The sequence below is a fragment of the Mustela putorius genome, unplaced genomic scaffold (genome assembly GCF_011764305.1).
Source record: "Mustela putorius furo isolate JIRA1106 unplaced genomic scaffold, ASM1176430v1.1 tig00003845_pilon_pilon_pilon, whole genome shotgun sequence".
Lineage (NCBI taxonomy): Eukaryota > Metazoa > Chordata > Mammalia > Carnivora > Mustelidae > Mustela > Mustela putorius.
In genome coordinates this window covers 69,094,892-69,109,937 of record NW_025421998.1, presented here as the reverse complement: position 1 = coordinate 69,109,937, position 15,046 = coordinate 69,094,892, and the positions used below count along the sequence as shown (strand labels likewise).

Sequence of the window (15,046 nt, the reverse complement as noted above, 5' to 3'; positions counted from 1 at the left end):
GATGTCCTGTGGTCAGGGGTTCCAGCTCTCCCAGGGACCACTAGCAAATTGGGAGAGCAATCTTAATAAGGTCCCCAAGAACCACATGTGATTAGCACTGACGCATTGTTCTATGACACTGACCATGCAGTTCTGCAGTGGCCATTTCTAAAGGCACTTTCTGGTTATAAAGCGTTCACACATGTTCTATCTCATAGGGCACGGTATCCTTTCTGCTCGCCTCCAGGTGATGTAAAAGGCCCATGTGAAATCGAGATTACACAGAGGACCTGGTGGCTCTGGTGGCTCTGCAGTCCATGATGCAACTACTACTACTACTATTACTACTACTATTACTATTGTTAACTACTACTCCTACTACTATTACTACTATTGCTGCTGCTGCTGCTAGTACTACTTCTACTACTTACTACTACTTCTACTACTATTACGACTACTTCTCCTCCTTTTTCTCCTCTCTCTCCTTCTTCTTGAATGAGAATTTAATGTTGGGGAAGGAACTGAGGGTGTAGCCTTTGGCAAGGAGACATGCTGGCCCTGATTTTGGGCCACAGATGCAGAAGCAGGCAGGGCAGGGTCTGACAGACAGGTGTGCAGCCCAGGTGGCACAGATCAGGTATTCGTACAAGCCATAGTGACTTATGGTGCCATCCAAGTGCGCAAACCTGGGGTTGACATCCAGGAAATGGGCCCATGGGTGGCCAGCCAATGCTACCCAGACCAACCCATTCACCCATCAGTTTTTCTCTTGAAGTGGGTTAGGGTGCTGGCCTCTGGGAGCAGTCCTGACACCATTGGTTCACCAGCTGGACGATGGTCTCGATGCCACCAGTCACTTGCTCTGCTATGTGCCTGTGGTGGTTGGTACTCACTCCAGACCACTACAGTCTTGGGCCAGATTTGTTCCAGCTCCCCAATTCTCCAGCTGCCAAAGCACCTGTTATGTGTCACTACCAATACCGAAGTTAAGAATGTGCAGAGAATAAAAGAGCTCCCGCCAGATCTTGCACTGGTGCATTAGATGGACCCAGGAATTCCTGAGTAAGAAGACTTTGTGTTCCTTATCTTTGCTGTGGGCTATGAACCCAGGTGCAGGGACATTCAGTGTCCATTGTCCTGCATGTCCTGCACCCGCAGGGACTTGCTGGTGCCTTCTCCTCTTCACTCATCATGGTGCTACAGCTCAGCTGGATCCAGTGTCTTTTTTAAAGGCAAACTGCCGTATTTGAAAGAACATAAGCAGTAGAAATCCAAGATTTGAATAACAGTTGAGATTAGAACCCCAACTACTTGATTCTCTTCTTCTCCATTTGGGTCTCTGCTCAAATGTCATTGTGGCTCCCAGACCAGAACCATTAAGAGTAGAGGTAGAGGGAATTTTAGGTTTCCATCTTTAAGGCACAGTAACTCCACCAAATGGCTTAAACTGTGGCTAAGTATGATAGCTTTGTAAGTATGTATGTAAGTATGTAAGTATGGCATTGTGCCATACCCTGCACTTCAGATGCACATAGGTGGAAATCCTGGAGGGACATAAGTGCTTTCTGCCCCAAGACACATTAGACCACATTTTCTCCCTACTTTCCTCTTTGAGACCAATGATAATCACTTCTTACAGGTGTTTTTTGTTGTTGTTGTTGTTGTTTGTTTGTTTGTTTTTTGTATTAGAACATAATAAATCATGGGCCATGGAGTAGACAGAAGTTAGCTTGCTCTTAATGTGATGAATCTGTGCCTTTCGCTTTAAGAACGTTTGCTGTATGTAAGAATGAATCAGATCCTTGGTACTATAGAGAACAACATTTGTAGTTACCATTAACCAAAGGATCCCAGTGATGACTTTATAACCTGAGTAAAGTCTTAATACAGAAAGGGTTTTTGCCTGCATCTGAATTGTCATCTCTTTAGCCACTTTCACTTCCATCTTTGTGGAAAACATGCTCTTTCTCCTGTTCAGAGCTGTCTATACACCTGTGTTCTAGGTCTTCTCTTTCCCCAGCTCCTTAGGCCATTGTTTCATTAATTACTTATGGCCTTTTGAACTAGCCCCTCTTCCCTGATTGCTTTTCTGACCTTTTGAACATGATCAAGTTTTTCTCAAGTCAAAACACAAGGACAGAAGTACTCAGACCCTCCCTTAATTCTGTGCTCAGTGCTTGATGATTCTTTTATTCACAAGTAGGATTCTAGAAACAAGCCACTCTACCTGGCCTCTCTACTTCCTTGCGTCCCCTGTGTTGTACAGCCTTCTGCGATCTTGCTTGTTCACACAGCTCTGCTGGGAAGGTCATCAATCTCTGACTTCCCAATGTTATCAGTCTCTCACTTCCTAAATGTTAAAGGTCATCAGTCTGTGACTTACCAAATGTTCAACGTTTTACAGTGCTTCTTTGAAAACTACTCTTAATACTTGATTCTGTTGAGTGTTAGTTCATTAAAACATTCTTCTCTTTTGGTTTCTGGGACTCTACCCTTCATGAGTTTTTCTCCTTCGTATCTAGCTACCCCCTGTTAGTGGACTTGCTTTCTACCCTTTCTCTCCTTTGTGGTGTCTTTAGTGTTCTTCCTTGGACTCCTGGCCCTTTCCACTCTAGAGCTTCCCCTGAGTAGTCAGAACCCCTTGTAAGGATCAGCAGCCAATTATTATGCCAATTATAGACTAAGAACTCCAAACTCTCAAGCTTTGGCTTAGGCCATTTTCCTGATATCCAGTTGCTTCCCAGATATTGCAATAAATATCCTGGAAGATAGAAGAAAATAAATTGAAGAATATCCAAGAATGAGTTGATAGACACATGTGATGATAACAGAGCTGTTCTTCCTCCTTTATTTGCTATTTTGGTGTGTGTAAGAACCTTGACTCCATTTCTCAGCCTAGAATGTTGATAAGCATTTCATCCTTCCATTTAGCTTACAATAGCACAACCGGCATGGTACCTGTCATATCCTAGGCATGCAGTGTTATGTTTGGATGCATGAATGAATACGTGACTTCTTTTCCTCCATCCCTTACATACATTCAGTCACCAAGTTCTGTCCCTTCCACCTGGCTCTCTTCTGCTCACTGCTAGTGGAGTTTCCTCCCTCCACTTCTTCATCTCCACTGTTACTCGTCTAATTGAAGCTGTCTACGTAGCTTACATATATTCTGTTAGCCACATTAAAAAATAAAACTAAAAGAGGTGATAGCGATTTTAATAATGTATTTTAATGTATTTTATTTGATCCAGTATATCCAAAATATTATTTCAACATGTGGTCTAATCACATTTCAATGTCCTCAACCTATACATACCTATTCTCTTTGTCTGGAAGCCTCTGATCCTTCTACTCTACAAACTTGTTCATATGGTATCAGCCTGAATGCTGTTTCCTTCATGAATCCTACCTTGAGTTATTTTGGCAAATTTCTTATACTTGTGGCTTTTGAGCTTTTTTTTTTTTTTTTTTTTTTTTGCCATATCAAGTAGAAAGCATATTTTACATTGTGACCAAGATGTAAGCGTATGTGTGTGTGTCTTCCCATATTTTTGCCTATAACTGTACTGAAATCTCTGTGTCTGTTCCTAAATTTATACCTATGAGAAACTGGAAAAGAAGTTCAAACTTGTTGTATTTCATTTTGCACACATAAATCTATTATTGCATTTGCCAGGCTGCACTAATTTATTTATTTTTTGCATATATTTCCTTCCTATTCTCTACACCTTTTCATAAATAAATAAATAAATAAATAAATTTTTTGTGACAAGTCCAGTGCCTGGTCAATGTGTGTACTCAGTATATATTTATTGACTGACTCAAGTCTAGAAAAGCTGTTCATATGGGTTCAAAGACATCATTTTAACCATCAATATTAATAAGCTACAATAGTTTGTGCAGGGCTGTTTCAACCCTGGCTGACGGAAATACAAACACCTGGGTGATAGAAAGGTTTTCTTTATTCCCCGATCTTCTTATATCTGAATAAGGATCTCAGATATGTTCTCTTATTCTGGCCACATGGAAGATGGATAGCAGTGAGAACTTGATGTTTTTCACTTAGAATCAACTCCAATACTGTAGAGAAACACATTTTGGTACTTCTTATGAAGGGAGCTGAAGTTTGTACTCTGAGGTTAGCAGTTTATGCCTGGTATTTAAAAAAATTTCTGATGACATGATACAAGCTCAGAGCATATCAGAGAGAAGCCAGATGGCTCATTTCTAGACCAGTTTTACTGCTAATTAAAGGGCTAATTTTTCTCTCACAAACTCAAGAGTGTGAATGTATTTATTGTCAAAATACTCGATAGCTGGACAAGCTAAATTGGTTCACAAAGACCTAATTGGGTATTTTCCATCTTGCAAAACTCTGGTGCTGATATTTAAGAGACCCTGGGGAATAGCTGTTAGTAAAGGTATTGATTACAAGTCTGCTGCTTTTTAATAGCTGTGTATTAACTCAAGAAGCTGGATTTCAAGAGACTAAAATTTTGAAGAAAAATAACATTCTCAACAGCTAGAACTAGTCCTTTCACTTCCACTTATGTGAATAGTTTTGCTTTTATTACATTTTAAGTGTTGCTGTCAGCCTGCGTGAAGAGACCCACATGACGAGATTGCTCTTACTCTGACAAAAGATCATTATCTGGCTGGAGCATATTCTAGGAATCAATAAATATATAATATGCTATTTCAGATTCTTTGAAGATATTAAGTAAAATCTCATTTTGGATGTAGGAGGTGTTTCTTAATAAATATTTAAAACCTCTATTGGCAGGGCCTTAATGTGACAGCTAATAAATACACCATTGAATAAGTGTTAACAAAAAGACATATTATGGTGAAGTGCCTTCAAATTATGTAGGTGAAATAATAAAGTATCACCTTTTCCTCACAAACAAATTAGCGATGATTTAATTCTTTCATATTAATTGATGTTGAGGAATACACACAGCAAAGTTTTTGATAGAACTATTTTTACCTTCTCTTAGTAATTTACTTGGGATTTTTATTCAGATAATTCATAAACTAAATTAACTTCAGAGAAGATATATTGCCACTTGCAATATATATATGGATTTTGTTTTTTACCTAAACTTCATGTACATGTATGAATGCTGTTACAAATGTTAGGGAATATTTAACCAAGGTACTGACTTAGAAAGTTGCCTTTCATCTAAAAATTTCAAACTTGAACTGACTTGCTGCTTTTTCTTACTGTAAAAACACCTTTTTTTTTTAGAAGATTTATTTATTTAACAGAGATCATAAGCAGGCAGAGAGGCAGGCAGAGAGAGAGAGAGAGAGAGGAGGAAGCAGGCTCTCCACTGAGCAGAGAACCCGATGCAGGGCTTGATCCCAGGACTCGGGGATCATGACCTGAGCTGAAGGCAGAGGCTTTAACCCACTGAGCCACCCAGGTGCCCCTAAAAATTTTTTTATTAACATATAATGTATTATTAGCCCCAGAGGTACAGGTACTTTTTCTTACTTTTTAAAATGAGTTCCTGTTTATTTGGTGAGCAAATAGTTTGCATTTACATGTTAAACAATTTTGTTATTTAGAGTTCATAATATATACCATTTTGGTATCTCTGGAATTTTCTGTCTTGAAGCTGAAAGCCTTCAGATAGATATTGTTACTATTAGCTATTATTATTTGAGAAAATGACTGGCGTTTCCACTTGCCTTTCAACATGGTAACCTTCCACTATATTCACATCATAAGGGAACTTTGTTTTTTGGCTCGGTAAAATATCGACGGTGTTTTTCTGAGGTGCAGCCAGCTAATATGAGACTATTGTAGGTACAATGTTATGAAATTTTAATTCACCTTGTAAGCATCATGGCCTATCTTGCCATTGTAAAATGACTTGTATTTAAAAACCTGTAACAAGTATAATCCTGGAAAATGAAATAATAATTCATATACTCTCATTAGTAAGTCTTTGACTAGACTATAAATTTTCATTTACCTATCAATTTAAGTGGGAAGCTGACATTGTACATGGTCTCTCTTATCTCTAATATGACTTTTTTTTTTTACTGTAAGGTTTATGAGAAGCTTTAGGTGATACTTTATTTTTTAATTCTGGTCTTCTCTTGCTCTGGATAGATGCCACGTATCTCATTCTTCAGCTAAACAGCTCATATTCTACTGTCTCATTAGCCTTTCAGTAAATGGGATGCAAAATGGTCTCATTAGTCTTTTGATAAATATCATTTTAATTAAATATGCATAAATATGGAAAGACCTGTGTAACAATGTCTTTAAGTAATTACGATATATTTTATATTATTTTGCATTATTATGGAATTGTGTACCTATTTCTGATGCAGAATAATTACACCATTAGGGGTTTATACTAACCTGTTTTTTGTGTTTATAAAGATCACAAGTTTATCAAATAGGTGGCTTGAGTTAATTTGATTTCACCTTTATCACAGTGCTAATGGAATTGATAGTGTAAGTTCGCCTGTGCCAAGAAGTAAAGAACTCAGATTTAATAACAGTGTTGATTCAGAAAACTGATCTGTTGCCTGTAGTATTTTTCTTAAATATAGATTCTTTAATACAATTGAATATTGTAAAAACTCTTCCACTTTACTTCTTTAGCTACTCACTAAACTCAAATTTATGATATTCCAGAGGTATTGGTTAAGAAAGGATTATGGACATCGGGGAGGGTATGTGCTTTGGTGAGTGCTGTGAAGTGTGTAAACCTGGTGATTCACAGACCTGTACCCCTGGGGATAAAAATATATGTTTATAAAAAATAAAAAATTAAACATGCAAAAAAAAAAATTAAAAAAAAAAACATTTAGAAAATACTCCATGAACTTCAAGTACTTAATCGCATAAAAATAAATTATACTGAAATGCTGCAAAAAAAAAAAAAAAAAAAAGAAAAGAAAGGAGTTGAGAGAAAGAAAGGTCTAACTTGGATCTTAGATTTGCCATTTAGTATCACAGTGCTTTTGGGTGATTATAATAACAATACCTGCCTCAAAGGATCCTTTTTTTGAGAAATAATTAATTAAGATAATAAGATTTACTAAGTGTTAAATATACAAAGTACTAGTAGTTTTATTATCATGATAATAAAGTCATGAGCTTTTCCCCTTAAATATATTTCATTTTGCTGGAAATTTTATTGATCAATATTTGCATTGTGGCAATTACAAAAAGTGGATAAGTATACCACTGTAAACTTTTTTTTCTTTTTTTTGGACCTCTTGAAGACCCGTGTAATCAGCACATTGAAAAACATTACATAGTTCACATTTAATGAAGTTGAATTTAATTTGCATGGTTTCAACTGGTATAAAATGACTATCATGCAAATATGCTTGTTTCCTGTTGTATCATTATTTTATAATAGTTCTGTATTATCTGCCAAAGTAATTGTAAACAAAAATTGTTTAGAAATTATTTTTTAGCTTCCTCTTACATATCTAAAAGTTTGTAAAAAAATTTTTTTTCAACCACCAAGTCTATTTAGTAAATGTTTGCTGGATTTTAACCTGATACACTTTTTTTTTTTAACCTGATACACTTTTAAATATTTATTTTTATTTAATTTTGTTAATTAACAAACAGAGCTTTCCTTCCTCTCTCTCTGCCTGCCTCTCTGCCTACTTGTGATCTCTGTCAAGTAAATAAAAAAAAAAAAAAAGAAAAAAAAAATAATGGGGTGCCTGGGTGGCTCAGTGGGTTAAGCCTCTGCTTTCCGCTCAGGTCATGATCCCAGTGTTCTGGGATCAAGCCCTGCATTGGGCTCTCTGCTCAGCAGGGAACCTGCTTTCCTTCCTCTCTCTCTCTGCCTGCCTCTCTGCCTACTTGTGATCTCTGTCTGTCAGGTAAATTAAAAAAAAAAAAAGAAAAGAAAAACAAACAGAGCATATTGGTTTCTGGAGTAGAATTCAGTCATTCATCACTTACATGTAACACCCAGTGCTCATCACAAGTGTCCTCTCTACTGCCCATCACGCATCTAGGCCATCCCCCACCCACCTACCTCCAACAACCCTCAGATTGTTCTCTATCATCAGCAGTCATTTATGGCTTGTTTCCCTCTCTCCTTTTTTTCTTTTCCCCCTTCCCATATGTTCTTCTATTTTCTTTCTTAATTCCACATCTGAGTGAGATCATATGGTATTTGTCTCTCTCTGACTGACTTATTTCACTTTTAATACACGCTAGCTTTATCCATGTCATTACAAATGGTAAGATTTCATTCATTTTTGTGGCTGAGTAATATTCCGTTGTATATATACAGCACATATTTATTCATTTATCAGTCAATGGACATTTGATGCGTTCTTTCTGTGCCCCTTGATTTTAAAAGAAAAATGGATAAATAAAACCATTATTCATGGAGCAGTAATAAAATCAATTATGGTATAGTCATACTACATATAGTATTAAGATGTTAAGACATTTATATATATTTTGTACATATGAAATGATACATGCATAGAAAGAATTATATTAGGATTCATTGCAAATTATTGATAGAATTACTTCTACAGTAAGGATTGGAGCAGTGTAATTCTTGAGTGTATATCAAGTAGAGTTTCACGATTGCAAGCAACCTAAATTGAGAGATGATCTAAACAAAAAAGGGGAATTTATTAATGTTTGGCTGTATCACAAAATTGAAAATTGAATTGAATAAGTAGGCCTCAGGAAGCATAGATGTAGAAACAGCTCAGAGAGTTAAGTGGCAGTAATTTGTGAGTAGTTTCTATGGCAGGAGAGGGATTTGAAGACTTCTGGAACTGATAGCCCTACTAGAGTGGCACAAAATGGGGGCAGGGTGATGGGGTGGGGGATGGTAGTTCACCAAGGGAAAGGGTACTGTTCATGAAGAGCGTCAGAGATTTCTACTACAGAAGGATGTTTTCCTTTGTAATTTCCTTTGTATTAACGTCTTTTTTTTTTTAAATATGGTTGTGATTTAATCCATATGCCGTATGATTCAACCATTTTGAGGTATATAATTAAATGACATAGTATTAGTCACAAAATTATACATTCATCAGTACAATCACTTTTTGAATACTTTCATTACCCCAAGAAGGAACCCCATAGCCCTTAGCCATCACCTCCAAACCATCTCTCTACTCTCAGTCTGTAGTAGCCACTAACCTGCTCTCTGTCTCTATATATTTCCCCATTTTGAACATTACTTATTAATGAAATTATACAATATGTGGTTCTTTGTGACTGACTTCCTTCCCTCAGTGCAGTATTTTCAAGGTTCATGAGGCTATAGCATATATCAGTAATTTATTCCTTTTTATGACTGGAAAATTTATTCCGTTATAGGGATATACCACATCTTATTTATCCCCTCATCAGTTAATGGGCATTTGGATTGTTTCCACCTTTTGGCTATTATGAATAATGCTGATATGAACTTTCAGCTACAAATTTTTGTCCGATTACCTGTTTTCAGTTCTCTTGGCTATATAGTTAGGCATTGTATTACTGGATCGTATGGTAACTCTATGCTTCAGCAGTTGAGGAGCCACCAAACTGTTTTTCAGAAGTCCTGCACTATTTACAATCTCACCAGCAGTGTCGGGAGGTTTCTGTGTCTCTACATCTTTATTAACAGTTTCAATGTCTTTTTGGTTATAGCCATCGAAGTAGTGGGTATGAAGTAGTATCTCGTTGTGATTTTGATTTGCATTCATCTGGTGACTATTGATGCTGAATGTTTTCTGTGTCCTTTTTGGCTATATATATAGGTATTTATATACATATATTTATATACATAGTGTGGATATATATCTATATAATTTTTTAAAAGTAAAAATGTCAGATTTTTTTTTTCTTACCATTGCTTTTCATTCTTTATAATTTTGGATGTGTGTTTAACACAGAGTTAGTTGTGCATAATTTTTCTGTGAGCTGAGTATTATGACATTAAAAATAAAAAGAGCTTAGAGAAGGGAAGTAATTTGCTCAAGAACACAGGACTAGTAAGTCACATAGGCTCTGAATCCAGGCCATTTTAATTCCAGTGCCTGGTGTCCTAAACACGAGACTGTAATGTGTATTAAATCATATGTGTTCTCAAGTTTACTGTATTGTTGTTAGTTTGTTTTGCCTGCCTTTATAATCTTATAGAAACAAAGACTGAAATTGCGAAGAGATTTCATAGTTCGTCAAGTCTCACCTCTACCCAGTGTAGGTAATCTGCCCACAGGTTTGCTAAGGCCCGATTGTTTAGCCAGGATTGTATGTTGTTTTCTACCTACATCAGAATCAGCTCAGTTGTTTGTTAAAATTGCATATTTCTACGCTTTACCCCCAACTTCATAAATACGCCAGTTGAGTACCGGGCCTAGGAAACAAAATTTTAAGTGAGTGGATTGAGAACCACTCCTTTGGTGGCAGGCATCTCACCGTCTCACAAGAGCATTATTTTGTTGGACGCTTTTGATGTTTCCTGGTAGCTTTTTATCATTAGATCTGCCTCTCCTCTATAGCAACACTCAATAGGCCTGTTCTCTCTGATGCTTGGCAAATATGGCTTCAGCTTGCTGATAGAGAGGACTTTTTGTCTTTCGTTTCCATCCTGGGAGTTCTGCTGAGTTAATCATTCAGTTAAGAATCTCTTGCTCAGCACCTCCTGAATAGGTGGGAGACGGCACTGCTGTGCATGACCTTTGCTTTGAAAGAGGCAAGACTCTGGTAGGAATTTTAAGCATTAACCAAGAATATTCAAGTCCATTTAAGCATGATAGCATCTTTGAATGTACCTGATATGAAAATTTCATATTTTCTTTTCTCTGAAGACAGAAGTGTAGGCTTAGTGGTGACAGTTTTACCTGATTTCACATAAGAAGTTCCCTGAACAATGTGATGACTGCGGCTTATATCAGATGCGGTGTCCAGTGTCTCTGCACAGACGATAACCCCTACGCTTTGTTGTCTCACTTGGGTTACCAAGCTAGGAGAGAGTACTATTAAAGGGTCAGAATCATGTGTTCAGGCTCTATTAGCTTTTGATTTATGACCCAAGCCATTTCACTTATGTCTTTACTTGTCTGACTCTCAGGATTTGAGTGTCCTTTGGTTTTAACTCGATGAGAACTGTATGGATTGCTTTCTTGCCTTAATACTGTGAACAGTACAAGGAGCCTTATGATAACTTGTACATCAGACGAGCTGTGATTGTTAGTTAAGAGGATGGTAATAATGTGAAGATAGCATGGATTTGGAAAAGCTAATTTTGTAGATTTGTTAAGTTTTGTCCTCCCCCCCGCCCGTGTTGGATTTTTTTCTCCTTGAGAACTAGCTTATCACCACATTCTAGAGCTTTTTCTCAGGCATTCTTCTAGAAAGCCATTCTTTCCTTTCTCTTTCTTTACTGTAATCAGCCTAGTCCAGGACTTCAGCAGCTGCAGCATGATCAATAATACGAAAGGTTAAAAAGGTCAGAAGTGAATTTATTACGCAAGTATTCTCTTGATTTATGCAAATGCATTGTCAACAGGTTACCAATTTGCATTATTCAATATTCATTTACAGGCACTTATGACACTGTCAAACTCAAGCATGTGAGCAATTTTTAAAGACTGGCTTGTGCTTGGATAGTTCAAAGCAGTTTCCATTAAATAATTTGAAGTGACTACGATTCGGACTTGTTCGTTTTTTTTTTATTTTCCCCAGGAACTGAATGGGGTCTTTACTGAAGAGGAAAGTGGAAAGGGTCAGAGCAAACCTAGAATCAGAAAGAGGTGCTTGGCATTTTTTCCCCTCCGTGATTAACAAAGCAGGAACAGGAAAGCACTTTGACGCTTCGGTTTGATTCAAAACAGTGTTTTCTAAAACATAAGCCATTCTTGTCCTTAACTTAAGCATAGGTTCATTTAAATCACTGATGTATTTCCCCGTGATCTTCATTCATTCTTAGGAGGCAGATGAATTATGAACTACCATACTCAGCAGAGGAGAAATTAATTTGGCACAAAATATGTAGAATCATTTTTTTTTTCTCTTCTTTTTTTTTTTTTTTTTTTGGTAGAAGAATCCATTCTATCCTCATCTCCCCATCCTTGAAGGCATTTTCTTTTAGTTCATAATCTTCACTAACCTATTTATATCTTGTAGGAACTTAAAAGCGTTAGCAAAGGTTATAACTGAAGTTGTCAAGAAAAACAGATGAATTAAATCTACCCCAGAGCAGTTTTGCATGTGCCAGAATCTGGAGCAGCTAGGCACCAGGAAAGGGGATCCTGACAGTAGTGCCTCTTTTCCACTTTGTCTTACCGTGTAGCATTGAATGACGATTCTTTTCTCCTTTATTCAGTGTTTTTCTCAGTTTTACATTTTTACTACCTGGGATTTGCCAGGTACATTTACAAACATTATCTCATCCAGTTTTCAAAAGAGCACTCCTGGGTTGTTGGTAGCAGCCTTTATGCCAGTGAGCCGTACCCCTGGACCTCTATTACACTAGCTTTTCTGACCATCTCTAGTATTTTTTCTTTTTTTCCTTTCCCTGGCATGTAATTTCAGAGAAATTTAAGAAATACCCATTTAACAACCACTCTGTGGAAGGCATGCCATCACTCTTTTCCTATGTATGATTTTTTAATTTTTTTCCCCATTATTTATGCCACTTTTCAGTATTTGGCATAAATCACTTAATCCTCTATACTGAGAAACCTAGATAATTCTGTAGGTCCCTTCCCCTAACAAGTAACAAAACAGAGGAAATCAACACTTGATTTTCACTGTTGCCCTGACTAGTCATTTACTTTATGTGTGTAGATCTATGGGTATTTGTGAGAATATGATCCATGATCTCACAGCACTTGAAAGAGGAAAATGAAACTTGATCAGAAATTCTGACTGCTCAGGTTTTTCTTTCTCTGTTTTGTTTGCCTGGTGTAGAACTAACGTCTCTGAATGTCCTTGCTCATGCATAGTGTTCCTGACCTCTTGGGTGGACTGGGAGGAAAGGGGATGGCTGTTAGAGCTCTAATTTTTTTAGATAATTCCCATATTCCATGCCACCCTCCCCCTTCCCCAACCACACAGAGAACTTCTCCTATTAACAGCTTGTGTTAGTTTGGGGCATTTGTTATACTTGGTGAGCAAATAGTGATACATTATTATTATCCACTCAAGTCCATAGTTTGCATTAGGGTTCACTCTTCGTGTTGTACAGTTTTATGGATTTTGGCAAATGCATAATGTCATATACCCACCATTATAGTATCATATCTTGCTGCCCTAAAAATGACCTGTGCTCCACTTGTTCTTCCCTTACTCCTTCCCAGCCCTCTTCGCCACCTTGTGAGCCCCTGTAACCACCATTCTTTTTGCTGCCTCCATAGTTTTGCCTTCCCTAGAATGTCACTTAATTCGGATCATATAGTATGTGGCATTTTCACATTGGCTTCTTCTACTTAAATGTCTATTACATTTAAGATTCCTTTATGTTTTTTTTTTTTAATATCCTGAGAGCTCATTTCTATTTATCACTGAATAATATTTCATTATATTGATATACCAGAATTTGTTTATCCATTTCCCTGTTGAAGACTATCTGTTTGCTTCCAAGTTTTGGCACTTATGAATAAAACTGGTATAAACATTTTTTGTGCAGGATTTTGTATAGACATATGTTTTGAACACACTTAGGCAAATACAATGATGGTTTTTACCTTTTAAAAATATATATTTTTTAATTTATTTGACAGACAGAGATCACAAGTAGGCAGAAAGGCAGGCAGAGAGAGAGGGGGAAGCAAGCTCCCTGCTGAGCAGAGAGCCTAATGCTGGCTCTATCCCAGGACCCTGGGATCATGACCTGAGCCAAAGGCAGAGGCTTAACCCACTGAGCCACCCAGGCGCCCCTGTTTATACCTTTTTAACACTTTAGAAAATTAGAATGCTTATGAATATCTTAGAGCCTTAAAATATTCCATATCAAAGATGGAAGACATGCTCATTAAAATGATTCTATGTCTTTGGTTCTGAAATATACATCGTGAACAATGGAAACCTTTTAGAGATAATTAGGAAAAAAGTTAATTTTTGAATTTTTGAAATTGAGAATGTTTATATTTTATATGAAGAGTTATGATAGAAGTAAAAAGAGGCCAAAGTAGTTCTTTTCAATGTTTTCAATGTTCCAGATCGACATTCATAAATTTTGGTAGTGTTTATGTGTGTTGAATATGTTAATTCTGTATATTATGACTCCAATCCCTCCCTTACTCCCAAAAGACTAAAATCTGGGAAGTCTAGAAAGAACAAATAAACAAAAAGACTTGTTCTCATCCCAGCATTTTTGTGTTTAAATCTTTTGGATAGTCCTTCACTGAACAATGTGAATGTACTCTCAGTGTACAGGGGATATAGCACTTAATAAAAAGACAGTTTCTGCCCTCACGGGGCTTACATTTTAAAGGAAGAAACCAATAAATAGAATCCACTGTGCATCACATATTTATAAGCAGTCAGGGAAAGCATAAAGTAGGTATGGGGGAGGAAGGGTCGCTGGTGGCTTTGGGGTGGTCTCACTGCCCACAGAGCTGTGTGGGAATTAGACACGACCTGGGTCTGGGTCTTTTCTGACAGCTGATGAGAAAGGGAAATGAGGCGAAATAAGATGAGTTCTGCTAATCTCTGGCACTATAAACGTGTTAAGGTTGTGAGCACTGCTGAGGGAGAGGCAGGGACGGCTGTTGGTTTGCCCTCCTGCCCGTGGCTCTGCACATACTGAGGAGGGGCCTGTCTGGAGCTCCTTGGCCTCTCCCTTTTATTCAAGCTGATGGAGACCAGGAGTCTGAGGAGGCAGTGTCTTTTTTTTTTTTTTATTTTTAAAGATTTTATTTATTTATTTGAGAGAGAATGAGGATGAGTGAGCATGAGTTGGGGAGGAGGAGCAGAGGGAGATGGAGAAGCAACTCCGTGCTGACTAGAGAGCCTGTCGTGGGGCCAGATTCCAGGACCTGAGATCATGACCTGAGCTGAAGACAGATGCCAAACGAGCTGAGCCACCCGGCGACCCTGAGGAGGTGACGTTTTCTA

General features: G+C 37.4%; 1 protein-coding gene and 1 pseudogene across 3 annotated transcripts in view; one reads left to right on the top strand and one right to left on the bottom strand.

Moving 5' to 3' along the window:
• Positions 1 to 15,046, top strand: part of IMMP2L (inner mitochondrial membrane peptidase subunit 2) — an 860,599-nt gene that overhangs the window by 146,824 nt on the left and 698,729 nt on the right. The gene's annotated exons all lie outside the window — the stretch shown is intronic.
• Positions 483 to 9,687, bottom strand: LOC106004348 (annotated as a pseudogene).